This window comes from Empidonax traillii, unplaced genomic scaffold, assembly GCF_003031625.1.
Source record: "Empidonax traillii isolate 1590-97213 ecotype Southwest subspecies unplaced genomic scaffold, ASM303162v1 scaffold286:size1162393, whole genome shotgun sequence".
Taxonomy (NCBI): Eukaryota; Metazoa; Chordata; class Aves; order Passeriformes; family Tyrannidae; genus Empidonax; species Empidonax traillii.
The window spans coordinates 214,077-229,831 of NW_020955479.1; the positions used below are offsets into that span (position 1 = coordinate 214,077).

Below are 15,755 nucleotides of genomic sequence, written 5' to 3' on the forward strand. Positions count from 1 at the left end.
TTTAGAAAGGCAGGATGAATCACACATAAGTGCCGTGTCACATATATTTTCCAAGGCACATTTCGCTGCTTTTCAGCACAGCAAACAATACGGAAAAAAACATATAAACCCACCTAAGACAACAAAAGCGACCAGATTTAGCATCAGGAAGCATCTTCCTTGGGCTCCCTTTGAAACTGCTCCCCTCAGGAGTGGCTCCATCCAGCCTGTGCTTGCCATCAGGGTGCACGTGGGTGAACGGGCTCTTTGGAGAGAAGCCCTGTTGCTGTTATCCCCGTGGTGAAGGTGCTGGGTTTAGTGATTAGATCACGAGACACAAATCCTGCCTGGACCGGGAGATGACAGCCCGCTGTTCCGACACGGCCGGGTGAGCAGACTGGAGGAGGGTGGCTTTTCCAAGTGCCTCTGATGCAAACATATTAATACTGGCTTACAGTGACTCTCAGACATGCCAAAAGTCCTCACAGCTTGTACTTTTAGACCCAAAGCCTTCCAAGATAACGGTCTGCCATGGTTCCCTCGTGGTTAATACAAGCAGATGATGCTGAGAGTGGATTCTTGCTGCTTGGGTGCTCTCAGGGAACATCCAATATTCCATACCTTATGCTCCTGCAGAGCCCTTCCCCAGCACATCTGCCTCACAAATCCAGAGCACAAAGATCCCCAACACCCCGTCCTGGGCAGGGCTCGCAGCAAATTTCTTACAAGATCAACATGAAGGAAACTTTTAGTTCATGTGGAGCCCAAAGAACGGCATTTACCGAGCAGATGGAATATCCGAGGCCTGTCTGCCCCTCCAGCTCGCTGCTCTGGGCAGCAATAAGAGAGAAAAGCAGGGAATGCTGCTGGAAGAGTATCAAATCTTTGAGTGAAAGAGAGAAAGGGAGAGAAAGACTTTAATTATTGCATCTGACCCCAAATCCAAAGCAGACAAGTACATCTTGGTAGGAAGCAGATGTACTTGCACCCTCAAGCGCTGCAACAGCTCTGACAATTCTCTTCCATATGAAGTTATGGATTTGGCTCTTCCTACGTTCACACTGTGCCTCTCCCCAGAAGGTTCCAACCTACAGGAAGGGGGTTGCTGTCTCCAGACAGCCCAGCTCACACTCCTGCAAGCTTTCCCTCTACCTTTGGCTTTGCTAACCAGCCTCATTTTTAATGTTCAGCTCAAGAACAGCAGGATGTGTTGCCAGGAGGAGCACCCTCCTGCTAGGGGAGTGAGGAGCAAAGTACAGGGGAGATGCTCAGGCTTTCTTTTCTCTGAAGAATTAGGAGGCAGCAGCTAAAGAGGAAAGTGGTGGCTGTGGGGCAGCTCCACACCTGCCATTTCCCAGGGAATATGCCACTTCCCATCTCTGTGGATTCCCATTTGGCCCCGCAATCAACTATCCAGAACTCAGATCCTCTGGCTCATCCATTCATCTCCCTAACCCAGCCAGAGCCATATTTTCTAGTTGCTGCCTCAAAATGAACAGCATTTACTACAGGGTGTCTCATCCCTCTTGGCATTTTGGTGCCAAAATGGTAAAAGGAACTGGAATCTATTCTTGGCTCATGTATCGTCAACAACCATCTTCCCTGCACATTTCTCATTAATAATGAGCCAAAAATCAGAGTAGGGAGTATGTGAAGGTCCAGATAAAGCCACTCAGAGGGAAATAGCTGAGTATTTCCTGTGATTTGTTGTCCATCAACATCAGGCACTGGAAAATAAACCCATTTGGTATCGTTTACTGGTCCTGGGGGTGACGTGAGCAGCAGGGAGAGGGGCTGGGCCTCTCAATTGCCTCATTCCTTTTCTCCCTCACACTCCAATTTCCAGGTAATCAGGGAGGCATCAGAGACTGATCCCTGTTCCTGCCTCGCTGACACGGAGGATCCAACCCGATGGGATGGGGGACAGGGGGCAGGGATGGTGCAGAGCATCTGCTCAAAACAAACCTCCCCCCGTGTCCAGCACCTGGAGAATTAGCAGGACTCCCAGGAGAAAGATTTTGCAAGGACACAAACAGGAACTGGCTTGATTTTCAGCAAGGATTTAGTTCCCAGTGACCTTTATCAATTGTGTTATGCTTCCTACGGCTGGAGAGGTGATGCTGTTTGATTTCCAGCAGTAGCTGGATTTTAAATTAAATGAATGAAGCCCAAAAGATTTCCAAGAAATGGGACTTTAGAACTGTTCCTGCTCCTTCGATCATGCTGTGCCCTCTGGTAGCAGTCCAGGGAACAATAAAGGCAGTCTGCAATGTAATCTGCAGCCCTTGTAATGAATTTCTTCTTGTCTTGGAGCCACAGCTTCTGATGGAAACTACACATGGCCCTTGCTGGGACTGAGCCCTTTGGGAAATGAAATGAATATTGGCACTGCTCCTAACACAGTTCACCCAGATCTGGGAGTAAGTCCTTACCTATTTCTCCACAGTCACAGAAAGAAAATATCCTGGGCAGCTTTCTGAGCCCACCCCTCTGTGACCTCACACTGAGCACAAGCCAGAGCTCTGGGCTATGTGGATGGGCTGGGAAAAATAAATATATCACTGGTCAACTGCCTGGACAGGATGGGGCGTGTCAGTAAATCACTGCTCCGAGTTCAGTGGAAAACAGCAGCTCTCTCCTGCCCTGGGTGAAGGCAGAAAGAGCAGGGCCAAGCCAGGCCAAGGAGGCAGCTATTGATTTTTATGTGGCTAGAGCATCATTTCCAATTTCCTGACATTTGTGAGGAGGGGAGGCACTGCCAAGGTTATTGGAGCAGACAGGAGGGAAGGTTTTGTTTGTGGAGGGTGCTGGGATCCAGGGCAAGCCTGGCAACCCATCTCTGTGCCTGGTCTGTGCTGCAAACCTGGGGCTGAGGGAAATCAGAGGTTAAGCCATGGACCTGGAGTAGTGGGAGAGGCTGAGCAGAACAGAAAGGAGGAGGAATTAAGCTTGTGAAAGTGGAGTAGGAAACCCACTGAGTGAGCAGTGGATGCACAAAGAACATCAGGGGCCTGGGTAAGAGCCATCAAATGCAGGAGAGCGTGAGCTGTGATGGAGCTGAGCTGAAAGGACCAGCTCCCACTAAGCTGCAACAAGAAAATTGGGCTGGCTAAAAATAAAGGGCCTTCAAGCAGTCTGATCCCTTCCTCAGGACACGACGCAGGCCATGGATGTGGGCAAAAAACAAAATAGGTCAAGGAGAGTGGCTCTTTCAGAACAGAACTTTTCAGAGTTGGCAGTGCTTTAGCCACAGCTGAGGAGAGGAAGAGGAGGAGATGGTGAGGGCAGTGCCCACTGCTCCATTTGGGGATGCAGGAGAAACAGCTCCACAAGTCACACCTGGAAAACTGCGTGACTGGGAAAGACAGTTTTGGGTTTTGGAATTATAGCTTGGGAAGTGACAGTCCCACCTGAAGCTTGGAAAAGGTGTACTGTGGGCAGGAGGGAAGCACAGGACTGCTCTGGTCCCATGTAACAGCTGAAGGAAAGCAGGGATGGCTGCAGAGAAAAGCAGTGTCTCCTGCACTGGCACACTGAGAGGCAAACAGCCAAATGGGATGTGGGTTGGAGCTGGTCCACGGGGTTCCCAGGAGCCCTGTCCTGAGCTTCTGGCACCCACCACCTCCACTGGCACAGGGGAAAACAGAAATACACAAGGCAGCTTTCACAGACCTGCATTAGTGTCCTATAAAACCGTCAGCTCGATCTCGGAGAGAGAAATTATGTATTGGAAAAATTAAGTGCAGAAATAAATCTTTCCCATGTGGAGGAGGTTTAGCCTCATGCTAAGAAATGAGGCAGCCCACCTTCGTGGCAGTTTGAACGAGGGCTGGTGACTGTGACTACGAGCAGCCATAAACTTCAGAAGGATCAATAGTGGGCTTGAAAGCCTCCCCTGAGCCGTGAGCAGCAGCTCCAGCGACGGCTCTGCCATTACCAACGGGATCAATGGGCACTCGGGGCTCTCCAGAGAGGGCTTGAAAGTAAATAAATGAATAAAAAGAAGGCTGGTGATGAGTTATTTAAATGTAGATTGAGCCACAGTGATCACAAGCCCATTAATTTCGTGCCTGTCATCACACACAGGGAACACCTGAAAAGCAATTGGAAGGAACGACGTGCGACCCCACGCACCGCAGTGCTCACCACTGACTGATCTTATCAGTGAGACTGCTTGGGAGTTTTCCTCTTAAACTGACATCAGATGATATTCCCAAGGTCAAAGAAACAGCAAGAGAGAGTTACTTCCCAGCCCAGCCCTCAAAGCAGACCCTTTTCCTGAACGGGCCACCTCTGCCACGCTGCTGCACTCGTGGCTCTGCTCCAGCTCTGTCACACTAATGGCTTTGGGTGATGCCAGAAACTTTCAGCAGATAAAATCATCGACCCAGCAGCCCTGATGGTCCTGGCTCACAGGCTGCTGGCACTGTCCATGTGTGTGTACAGCTGGTCTCATTCACATGGCCTTTCTGGATCCACAAATATCCTCCCCTAAAACCTCTTATACAGCCCAGCCCACCTACGTCTCCTTTCTCCTTGGTGTTTTAGGCTCTTACCTCTTTGAACCCCAGCTGAAGCAACGCTTTGGCAAGTGGAAAAGCTGGGACGAGGCTGAAGGTGGGAAGTTCAGTTCTGGCAGATTGACTGCAAGGATGTGTCACAGCAAGGAGGGTCCTTGGTGGAGGTTTCTGCTGCTGGACGGTCTGGGAGGAGCTGGGAGTGGGGTGGCTTTGGAGACAAGCAGAGGAGAAATCCCGGACCTCAAGAGGGGGCACAGCCTCAGCTCTCCACCTCTGATGGACTCCCACGAGGGCTGCAGGCTGCTGGGACACGGGGACAGGCAGGTGACAGGCAGGTCTCTGCATCCACTGCAGCTCCTACCCTGGGGTTTGGCAGAAAAAACGTTACACAAAGTACATTTCCCAAGAGGGAAATAGGAACCAAAACCCTGAGCTTGCAATATTGCCCACGCACCCAGGCCCAGTTCTCCAGGTCTGAACTATATATATATATATATATATATCTATCTGTTCAAGGTTTCCAGCCCTAACAATAGCTGAGCCCTGTCCTTTGCAGAGCCCTTCCCAACGTCCTCCCTCTCTCTCTCAAATCTGGCACAGTATTCTCCTACTCACAGTGTGTCAGAGTGCTCACAGTCAGGGACCCCAGTCAAACTGCTGGTTTCAATACCCTACAAAGAGCTACAAAAGCAGAATAAAAAGGGGGAAACATCTAGTGCTGCAAAGCACAGCAGCTGGGGGCTGTGCTGCAGGAACCTCTCTGCTGTGTGCTGTGGGAACAGGGCCTGCCCATTAACCTCTTATGGCTTTGCTGTAGATCCTAAATGCATGAACTCCTGTAACCCAGCGATCCAGTGACCCTCATCTGGCTGCAGGGCAGTGCTTCCCTCAGCTGGTGCAGCCTGAGCACACCCAGGGGCAGGGATAAGGGGCAGCAGCTGGCTCAGCTGTGGGCATCCCCCTTACACCAACCAGCACCAAGCTCGGGCTGCTCTGGTGGGATGTTCAAGCTTTAACAGTCGGTTCTTGTTCACTTCCAAATAAATGTCACTTACGATGGCTCAAAGTCCTACAATAGCCTTGTAGATTAAAAAGGGGAGAATAAGCCCCTGCCTTGCACATGGCAGCTTTTCAAGGTCTCTGTGTCCTTCCAGCAGCAAGGCAGGTAATGGCATGGTTGAAGACCTCAGGCACCCCTTCTGTAAGATACTGATGCTGTTTTAAAGTGAAGTGGGTGTGAGCAGAACATCCCCATTCAGTGTAAGCCTTGCAGCAGTCGTGTTATTACCAACACCAGCACATGAAGTGTCTCCAGGCTATAAACTTTTACAGCTGCTGCAGGTCTAAGAAAAGCCCCAGGTACAGCCCAGGTGCAGGAGCTGAGGCTGCTCAGCAGAGAGGGGCCAACACCCCCGGTTCCTTCTTTTCCCCTTAACGATCGGTGCATGACAGCTTGAGCTAAATTAAGCAAGCTAGGAGATAAAAATAGCAGCAAGAGCTAATTAAAACTCTTCTACTCCCCCGTGTCCGGGGTACCTGAGCCAGGGAGGGGAGGCAGCAGCATCAGCATCAGCAGCTCTTCCCCTGCTTCCGCTCTTCTCTCCAGCACTGGCAGCTGGAGGGGTTTTATGAACATTTTCAGTGTGATGAATGAGAGAAAGTGAGAAATCCCTGAGGCAAAGCTGGGCTCTCGGAATGCTGAGGGCTGCAGACAAGTGGCACGTTGGCCAGGCTGGCCAGGGCTGCTGAGACCTGCGTCCCCCTCAGTGTGATTAAAGATGATTGATAGCACGGGGCAGTGCCTTGTTAGCCAGGAGATTGCATTCCCCTCCCTTGCTTGGAAACCAGCTTCACCACAGAGCCTGTGAGCACTGAAACGGTGGTGTAAAGAAACAGGAGAAGGGCTGTGTCATCCACACCTCGGGCCAACAACTTCAGAACCCAAGTACCACTCGTGGCTCCCATTAAACCCAGTCACCAAATACAGCAGCTGCTCCATCCAGTTTGGGACACAGCTCCCTGGAAGCTCTCAGTGATGCCTTTCTTCGTGCACAGCTTTCCAGGTCTGACACTGAGCAGCCACCAAAGTTTGGTCCCCTCTTCACGTGGGAAAGGTCTTTGCTTTGTACAGCTTGTTGGGTCAGGAATATTCATGTACATGGCAAGTATTTATACATCACTGGAGGTATTGAACTCTCTACCACCCAGATTTTAGCAGGATTTGTTACCATTCCAGGATTTAGGGGTAAATGTCCCGGCAGGCAGGGTAGGGAAAACCACCAGGTGAAACTTGCCCTGCGTGTACCCGGTGTTTACCCACACTCCTCTCCCACTGTCCCTTTGTACCACCAGGTTCTGGCTCCCGTGGCACACACCCAGCAGCACCTCTCCTGCCACCTGCATACAACCTGAAATTCCCAGCCAGAGCTGCTGCAGACACCTGTAAGGCTTGGAGGGTGAGCCAGGTCCTGTCCTGACAGTCCTGAGGATGCTCCCTGTGGATGGGATGTCACCAAGCAGCACTGGATGGGCACCAAGTGGGAAAATGAATTATCCCCACGTTGTCCTGGGTCAGGGGATGTTGTCTGCTGTGCTGCTCCAATAACCCCCTCAGTGCAGCCCTGAGCACCCCTCTAATGAGGATTTTCACTGAAGAGTAATGACACCTCCCTCATAATAAAGGAAAAGCTGCAAGTCCTGTCTTCCACAGGGACCAAACACAAACTCCATTCACCTGTAACAGCCCATTTTCTGAGCCTAATGATGGTATATGCATTGTCCTTTGACAAATTCCATTTTCCCAGTAAATATTTTACTATTAATGTCAAATACTATACAACAGTATCAGTGTGACTGGCCCCAAACCATCTTTTCTAGAATACATCCAGAAAAAAAAAATTCCCTTTAATTTCAGTGAGATTTAGACTGCCAGATAACTTTTGACATAGGCTCCATCATCTAGTTATTTTAAAAATGCCACCTTCAAGCCAGGGGTTTAAATCTTCCCAGCTGACTTAGGAAAAGCTCCCAGTGTTCACTCCAGCCTTGTGCAGCTCCCAGCTCCCTGATACCATTAAAGTCTCTGCAGGCTTGTGCATTATTTCCCCTTCTGTATTTTATCTTCCCTCCCCTCTCCATAAATAAAGCTGAAGCTGCAAATGCTGCGGTATGGATGCTGCCAGGTGGGAATTCACTCAGCTCAATGAATATATTCAACAGCTCCAGGATACAGCAAGGGATCAGAGAGAGCCACACACACAGAAGCATTTCTGTGCCCTGCATGCCACGTGGGGCAGCCTGAGGGGAAGGTGTGAGGGCAGAGGGAAGGGCTGCTGGGAGCCACTCTCCTGCCCTTTGGCTTTTTTAGCGTGACAGACCGAAAAGGGGCCCCTAAAACCCAGCAGATGAACCTCTGAAGGGAGGACAGACACAAGGCACCTGTGAAACCAAAGGGCAGTAAGTGATGGAAACATGGGGATGCTCCTCCAGCCGAGCTGCCAGGCTGGGTCGTGCCACCAGCACCTGCTGCTGCTGCACAAAACTCAGCAGGAACGCTCCTCTTTAGCTGATCCACTCCTTTGCAGGGTTCTTGCTGAAGAAGTGCTACCTTCAGCGAATGCAACACCCTTGCTGCCCTTTCCACAGGCTCACCTGCACCTTTTAGACACCTGAAAGCTCTGACGAGGCCTCCTCTCCCCCGCAGGGGTTTGGGGGATTCAAGGGACACAGTGGGGACAGCGGTGCCACAGATCAGACCTGCTCCCTGGACACCCCCAGGAGCCTCCTGCTGCTTCTGCCTGGGAGACCCAACCCTAAAAGCTGCAAAAAGCCATCATCGTGCATCAGGGGCTGAGAAACTTTTGGGAAATGCCAAGCAATTAATCAACATCCAAAGGACGTGTCAGACCCTCCCTTCTCACTGCCGCCGTGGCTGAGACACCACATTTCACATTTCACCACCTTCCACAGGGTATGAATAAGTGGCACATGCAGAAGTGAGGGCAGGCTCCATGTCCCCATTCCCTGCTCGTGTGGTAACCCATGATCCAGCTTTCATTTATTTATTTATTTTTAATCCCTCTACTTTACTTCACTTAACAACCAGGTCAGGTTTTTCTCAGATAGCCTCGCTCAAATTCACACTCCTCTCTCCAAGGGGTTTGCTACCCTGGAGAAAACATTCCCGGGCTGACTTCCAGCAGATTTTACATTCCCCGTGAAAAATACACACGCGTTCCTCAGCTGAACGTTCCAAACTCGCCACCGAGGAGGGGGATGCTCACAGTGCCCGAGAGATGGCCCCTGTTTGAGCAGCCTGACGGGGGAAAACCCAGGGATGAGGAGCCCAGGGATGAAGAGCCAGGATTTTCTGGCTTCCTCGTGCTCAGGTCCTTCCGTCGGGAATCTGGCGAAGCCAAACCCCTCCGCCCGAGCGGTGCCGGTGCCCGGGCAGGGCACACGGGCACCTCGCCCGGGTCTGTCTGTCCCTCCCTGCCGGGGCTCGCAGCGCTCCCAGTATCCGGGGCCGCGCTGGGGATGCTGCAGATGCTGCCCGGGGCGGTGCCCCCCAACCCTCCCGGCCGGTTCCCACTCCAAGGGGAATATGGAAAACACAGGCAACACCTGCCCCGAGCCCTGCGGCTCCGCACCCGGGCGGCGCCTCCCAGGTCTCCCTTTCCTCGGCTTTAAACTTTCACGGTTTTACATCCAATTCGAACCCCCCCCCCGAAGCTGACTCCAGGACTATTTCCCCCCGTTCTAGGGGCAGCCTGGCCTGGACACGGGAAGGAGCCCCGGCCTTGCCCTCCCCATCCCAGCCCGGCACTCACCGGCCCCGCGGGACGCGCTCGGCAGCCCCGGGGATGCTCCGCTCGCTCCGCGCCGCGCCGGGAGAGCCCGGGGAGGAGAGGGCATCACATGGCGCCGGCGGGGCCAGCCCACCTCTCCCTCCCGTCTGCCCCCGTTCCCTCCCTCCCTCCCTTCATCCCTCCTTCCCTTTCTCCATCCTCCCCTTCTTCCCTCCCCCTTCCCTCCCTCCTTTCTCTATCCACCTCTCCTTCCTCCCCCCACCATTTCCCTTTATGCATCCTTTCCCTTTTCCTCCCTCCCTTTTCACCCTTTCCATTTATTCCCCCCTCTTTTCCTCCGGTCCTTTCCTTTCCATCCATCTGACCCCAGTCCCTCAGGCTGGTGGTGGCTCCACTTCACCACCGGGGCAGGGGTGGGAACCGGCTTTGCCCCTGCCCGTCTGTGCATCCTGCCTTCCATGCAGCTCCCACCCTCCCCTCTGCACCCCACACCTGGAAAACGAGGCTCCCAGCGCTGGGTGGGCAGCACTTCCCGGGACGTGCCTCCTTTGGGAGCTGGGGAAGGGCAAACTGGCTCCCGTGTCAAATCCACGGCTAAGGACACAGCAGACAGTGAGGAAGATTGGAGGGCAGCGAGCCAGTGTGCTGGAGAAAGCCAGCTTGGCAAGGCTGGGACCAAAGCAGGGACAGAGCCAGGGCTAAAGGAGAGAGGGACACAGGGAAAGATGCTGTGGGCTCTGGGAACCACAGCCAGACTGAGTGATTCAGCCAAAACACATAGAAAAAGAGTGGCAGAGCCAAGAACGAGGATGCAGCTCCATCAAGGTGTCCAGCGACGGGACACTGCTTTGGGTACAGCGAGAAGGACACGAGAAGGGTCACATGCCATGTGGTAACTGCAGCTCCACGAGCTGCCAGCCCTGGCAGCGGGGCCGGGGGCAGCTCACGGACCACCAGCACAGCACCTGGAGCTTGGAATTTTGCAGGGCAGTTCCTTCAGGGAGAGCTCATCCCATGCAGGGGCCCGTTCCCAGCGCTCTGGATAAAAACGTGCTGCATCTTTGCAGGGGCGTCCCCAGGGCAGCAAAAACACAACTGCCCTAAATAGAACAACCCGAAATAAAGCGCGAGCTGAGATGCGGAGGAGGTGTTGTTGGGCGGCTTGTTGGGAATCAATGGAGCCCTGTGCTCGGGCCTGCTGAGCTCTGCTTGAGTCACAGAAATTACAGAATCCCGTGGAGATGTGTGAGCTCTGATTTCTCCAGCCAGAACACGGCGCGGCCCAGTTTAGGCAAGTTCCAGTGAGATCCAGGCTGGTAAACACCTCCCTCCCAACAGAACCCCAACTGGCAGCCAGAGCACACTGGTTATTTGTCTCTGAGGGACTGCAGCTCACGTGTGTTCCTTCATGCAAAGTTACAGTGATATTTAAATTATAGCGAATTCAGAACGTTTTCCTGGGCTCTCATTCACATTTGAGCGAGAACTGGAGGCAGCAAATCCATCAGGGGTTTTGACAGCAAGGGCAAGGCAGGGATTTGGTCAGCAGAATGGATTCGGCACTGGAAAAGGGGTGATGCCCTCCAGGACCTCCAGCCCCGGGGAGGAGGAGGCTTCCCTGGGATGGAGCTCATCAGAAGGGAATTATCAATAAAGCCACAAAGCTCCAGGAGGCAGGTTAGACCTGGATGTTCACCATGTGCTGCCAGGGTACACAGTTTTAACGCAGTTACTGGCTGTTCATAATTTTTTCTTTTCTCTGTATTGCTAAAAAACCAAATAAACAAACAAAAAAAACCCCAAAGCAGGGCTTCATTTTTCTCCAGACAGACAATGTGCTGTATTGCTGCCTGGACTCTGGGCAGGATTGTTTGAATACAGCGTGAATAAAGCTGCAGCACACACAGTGACATAATTAACCATTACAGTGTGAGAGGCCCCCAGCAGCCATGCATATAATCAATTAGAAATACACATTTCCAGCTTCGGTTTCTTCCCCTCCCCTTTGTTTTTATGCAAATGCACTCGGGCTAAAACACTGGGATTTTCTGCTGATGCTCCTCTCATACAGCAACTTCTGCCCTGGCAAAGCACGTGCACGAGGCCAACACTCACCCCAGGAGCATTTCCCACAGCCATTCCAGGCCAGGAGGGCAGAGAGCAGCAGTGATGCCTCTCAAAATCACAGCTGAGCTCTCCTACTCCATTAGCAGCTGTGCAGAATTCCATCCCCACAACATGTACCTCTCTGGTGATGGCAAACAGCAGCGAAGATGAAGTGGAACCCCCTTCTCCCATGCCAGGAGCCTGGCATGGCTGTCCTAGGCAGGACAATTAGTACTTTGCATCATCTCAGCCTCCTCCAAAACGTGGGTTAGGAGTTTGCCAAACTCTGCAAAAACATCTGTTTTGGTTTATTGTTCCACATCTGATGCCACCTCAGGGCAACATCACTTTGCCTTCCCCGCTTTTCACTGTTCCTGCTAAACTCCTCCCTGAGAGGAGGATCCTCCTCCACAGCCACTCGAGGGCAAGTGAAGCCAGGTGGGATCTTGGCCCCCTCAGGATGTGACAGAGCTGTGCTGGTCCCTGCAGGGCTGGAGCCTGACCCAGCCACAGCAGCTCTGAAGCTTCATGGACACCTGAGCAGCAGCTTTTAGGCTGCACCCAAGGTCCAATCTTATTAGTGAGGAGGGATTTGAACTTCATCAGTGGGCTCAGATCAGAAGTGATTTCTTACAGCAGCTCTCCCTGGTGCAGTGGAGGGTGGTGGGCTCATCTCCTTTCAGCTACAAGTGTCTGATTCCTGCAGGTGACATCTGCAGGGAACCTTTTCCCTGGTCTTTCCCCTTCCAACAGAAGTCACCTTGGAGGAACTCAGGTTGTTGCACAATGAAAGGCCTGGTCCTGTCAGCTCAGGCCACGAACTGGCGGAAAACCTCAGGTTTGCCTCCCCTCCCACTCCCTCAGATTTGCTCCACATGGAGTTACTCAGACAGCAAATCCACCTGAGGGCAGCCACCCCTTGAGCCCACGTGTGGCTCTGGTCTGGCATCAAAGGGTTGTGGACCAGCTCTACCTGCACATCAGGCTGTGGGAAGCGTTTTGGGCACAGTCTGTACCGGGAATTGTTGTGTTTGACGGGGAAAGGAGAGCGAGCAGGTAAATGCAAGGAGCTGGTGACGCTGGGGCTGGAGCTGCTGTGACTTGTGTGGGAGGTGACGGATGCTCCCTGCCAGCTGCCTCAGCACTTGCTATTTTTTGTCATTTCGTGGGCAGCACGGCCGGGGGGAGGCTTGGGGAGACGCTGGAGCACAGCAGGGATGTGCAGCAGCCCCAGCACAAGGCTCAGGAGAGCCACGGTGCAGCTTCCAAGGGCTGGGAACCACCTGCCAGAGAGACTTTTGAGATTTCAGTTTTTCACGAGAGAGTGTTTGTGGGGTATTTCACACTGGGCTGCAACACTGGCACCAGCAGCCTGGGTTTGGGATCCACAGCTGCAGCAACCACGGCTCCTGTTCAGCTGAGATGCAGCCTTGGGATGCACTGCTGTGGCAGGAGTCAGCACAACCTCTGCTCCTTATCCCGGCAGCAACATTATTATCTCAATTTTCAAACACTGAAATCAGGAAAAAAAAAAAAAAAAAAAGGGAAAACCGACGGCACCAAGGAACACCATCCTCTCCCCGGGAAATGCTTCCACATCCCGCTTGCACCATGACTAAATTAAAGGAATCAACTCCGTGGGCTGTTGGAGCTGAAGCTCCACTTGCTGTTTCCCCCTGCACACCCCTCTGCCTGGGAGGAAGCACAAGGAGAGGTGCAACATTATTTTTATCTCAGCACCCACACGCCGTGAACAGCCCGAAAAACCCCGTGTGGGGCCTTTGGCAGCCTCCCCGAGCAGCTCTGACTCACAGGAACACAAAGGCACACGTGTGGACCCGAGTTACCCACTGCAGTCAGGAGAAAATACCCCCTGGAGTCACGTGGGTCCAAAGTGAGCTGACCAAAGATGAGGATGGGCCAGTCCAGGAATGTGAGCGTTGCCACACTGCAGGGAAGGAGCTCCGAGAGGGCATGAAGTGCCCCCATCCCAGCCCTCCGACAGGGCAAGCTGGAAGAGACGCTGGCAGGCAGCAGGTTTGCTCTCACTCCTGGTGTTTTCTGTCATCTGCAGTAGGAGTGGAGATTTCACCAATGCAGGTTCTCCCCCTGGCAGCTTTCCCTGGGGCTGGACCCCTCCAGGTTCCCCCAGAGCAGCCCCACTGGAGCCTCCCAGGCTGGCCTGGAAAGCAGGTGCTTGCAGGATGAGGGATGGCTCTGGCCACAGCAATCTGATTCCAAAGGTCATGTTTGGGAAAGCAGTTTAGATGCCATTAATTATTAAAGCCTCATAAGGCTTCTATTAAGGGTAATAGTTTTAAATGTGATTTATATAGCCCTGAAATTCATTACCAATCTTTTAATGATGTTAGCGTCAATCAGGCATGAGAATGCTAAATGACTTATCCCAAAATGACCAGGAACTGATCCAAGGAGTTTTGGGATGCTCTCACCACTGGCCTTCCCCTCCTTCTGCCCTCGCACTCCTTGCTGGTTGCTTTTATAAATCCTTCTGATGGATTTTTCCTGAAATCACACCTAATCAGTGTCCCAGACACTGTTACACTTGTAGGAGAAGCAAATGAATCCTGTTAAAAGAGTGTTTCTGGAGGTGTCACTGAAAATGTTGAAGCTTTAATGAGGTTTTATATAAATTGTTGCAGAGTGCTTTATATAGATTAGGAAGTCTCCCTGTTACAGGCATCGAGTTTTAGTAAGTGTTCTGAACAGAGGAGCGAGGAAAGGGGTGATGGATCAGGTCCTCAAGTAGGAAAAATAGGAAAGATAGCACAGATGTGGAGCAAACACTCCCTCACACTCACACACATGAAATTCATTCCCAGCATGTGAAGAGATGGGGGGTTTTTGCCAGCCCTGATGGGCAAGAATAAGATCTAAAACACTCCTAAGCAAACTTCCACTGTGGGGGTTGTTTCTTTTTCCTCACCCAGGTATTGTGCTTTAAATTGGTTTTGGAATTTTTCCTCTCCTTCATCAGTCTGTGCAACAACCTCCTGGGGTAGGATGTCAGGCACTGACTCAGGGACCAGTAATGAGCACTAGAAGTGGCAGCTGGTGCCTGACACTGTCACCCTGGCAGCAAATGAGACAAGTCCCTTGAGAAGGAGACAGTACTGACTCATTTCCCATGAGATCTGCCTCATTCCATGCTCCTTCTCCAGGGAAAGCAGGGGGGAAAAAAAAAAAGAGGCAAAAAATAAATGTTAGCAGGTAACTCGGTGGACCCAGCCCTGCCACTGACTGTTCTCCCAGACACATCCCCATTTCTTGGGGTGTAGCATCACTTTGGGAAGGTGACAAGTGACAGATGCAGTTGGGGAAATGATCCTTTTGAGGACAACCCATCCACCCGTGGCAACAGCTGCCCTGATTTGGGCCCCTGATTGATTTGCCTTTGCTTTCCCATGGCTCCCCAGGGAGCAGGTGGGATTATAATTACCTTGTGGTAATTAATGCAGCCATCATTTTCCAGCTACCCGAGCTTCTCTCAGAGGAGATGGTTTTATTTGCAGCTCACACGCCAGCTCTGTGAAAGTATTCTGAGATTTCTCAATCAAATACCCAAAGCTCTAAAGAGAAGTTGAGGCTGGGAGGGGCAGCCACAGGTACTTGCTGTGATTTATGGGGTGCTGGATGCTGGAAACATTCCTGGTGGAGATCCTCTCACGCCTGGGATGCGACAGGCACGGAGAGATTCAGCCTCTCTCCTGCAGCCTTTCACTCTTAATCTTTCCAAGCACCACCAGCCTAATCTTGCCTACTTAGAAATAAAAAAAAAATGCACAGTTGTACACACTGTCCCCTCCCTCCCCACCCAGGCAGAGTGTTGTTGAGCCTCACACTCGAGCAGCCGAGTCCCCCACGCAGCCTCTCACCGCCCCGCTGCTCCCGCTGACTCAGCCCCGTGGGAGCTGAGGGGCTCTCCCTTCCCACGGGACCACCCCTGGGGGAGGCTGCACACCGTGGCCATGGGGTGGCCAGGGGCTCTCACACCTCTGGGGGGTCCATCTCCACCCACCCACGCTCTGCCAGACTTGGCTTTGCCCAAGGATGAGTCTGGAGGGTGTTCAGAGAATCACTTCCAATGAGCTCCCACCCAAAAGCCACCGTCCCTATGCTGCTGGTGGCCTGACCACAACTAGGGATGACTCCCAACCAGCCAAGGGGACAGGGATGCAGGTCTGGCAGTTTGGAGAGCTCAGGACCCCCTTCCTCCTGCCCTGGATGCACAGACCCTCCATGTGCACCAGCTCAGGGCAACGGTGTCACCCCAAACTCCCTGTTCTGCTGCGCAGAAATGTCCCAGGCCCTGAGCCCTGAC

At 52.5% G+C, this 15,755-nt stretch overlaps 1 protein-coding gene across 4 annotated transcripts in view; it reads right to left on the reverse strand.

Moving 5' to 3' along the window:
- Nucleotides 1-9,834, reverse strand: part of CACNG5 (calcium voltage-gated channel auxiliary subunit gamma 5) — a 14,652-nt gene extending 4,818 nt beyond the window's left edge. Inside the window, exons 1-2 of one of the 4 annotated variants that reach the window (XM_027890391.1) lie at nucleotides 9,800-9,834; nucleotides 4,536-4,861 (exon numbers count right to left, since the gene is read on the reverse strand). The gene's annotated coding sequence lies outside the window, so the exon portion shown is untranslated. Of the gene's footprint in view, nucleotides 1-3,651; nucleotides 3,692-4,535; nucleotides 4,862-9,328; nucleotides 9,442-9,799 lie in introns of those variants that run through there. The other 3 variants (XM_027890390.1, XM_027890392.1, XM_027890393.1) reach the window with 3 other exon arrangements.
- Between the last annotated feature and the right edge of the window lie 5,921 nt (nucleotides 9,835-15,755).